Below are 1041 nucleotides of genomic sequence, written 5' to 3' on the forward strand. Positions count from 1 at the left end.
TTAATCTCATTAAAATATGTAAAAATGACAGTAACATAAAGGAAAAGCATTTCAGCTTACTCAAATATTATTATAATAGATAAAATTTTAATTACCTGTTTTACCTTGAAGTGTAAATATTTGTGAAAAATGAACTACTCTGTAACAAAATTATAGTTTAAGAAATATTAAAAAGTAAATTACTTACACAAGTAATTTTCTCAGTTTTTAAATATAGCTTAAACATTTTATAGCTAAAAAAATTAGATTTAAATCTCTATGTACAGATAATTTATATGTACATATGTAATTAATATAAACTCAGAAATTATCATATGCAAAGTCATTTATAATAATGACAAGAAAGTAATTTTGAAAAACAGTATCTTATATCAAAACTTTATTAATAAGGTTAACATAAAAATTTTTTCTGTTTTTCCTCAGGCTTCACATTCTTTTTAAACTTCATTAACTGCTAAATTCTTGAAATTGCAAAGGACAAAACAAATTTCATAAAAAGCTATTTATCTCTCTCCAGAGTAATGGTAAAAGTCCAAGTAAGTGAGCTAATAAGATTACATATAATTTCTTTCTAAAATCACAGATGTTGGGTTTTTGTTTAATCTTTGTATTTTTATTTATTTTTTCAATTAATGTTGACATACAGTATTATATTAGTTTCAGGAATACTACATAGTGATTCTACATTTATATATCTTACCAAATGATCACCCCAATAAGTTTAGCACCAATCTGACACCATACATACTGATGTTTTAAAGTACTTCTAACCATGTAGTTTCACACTTTATAATTTCTTGTTCATTCATTTAACAAAAGTATTATTACAGAAAGTAAACATCTGACTTCAATTAATAACGAATGATTTGACTTTTGAGAAACAAAACTGTCTTTAATGGATTTTTACATTGAACTAAACTGAAATAAAGAGATCAATGTTATTTTAACTAAATAAAAAAAACTTTGAAATAAATGTATATTAAATCCTGGCTTGTTAATTTCATAAAAAAGTAATATACTGACAAACTTTATAAGCTACAT

The sequence above is a fragment of the Pteropus vampyrus genome, unplaced genomic scaffold, assembly GCF_000151845.1.
Source record: "Pteropus vampyrus isolate Shadow unplaced genomic scaffold, Pvam_2.0 Scaffold108, whole genome shotgun sequence".
NCBI classification, from domain to species: domain Eukaryota; kingdom Metazoa; phylum Chordata; class Mammalia; order Chiroptera; family Pteropodidae; genus Pteropus; species Pteropus vampyrus.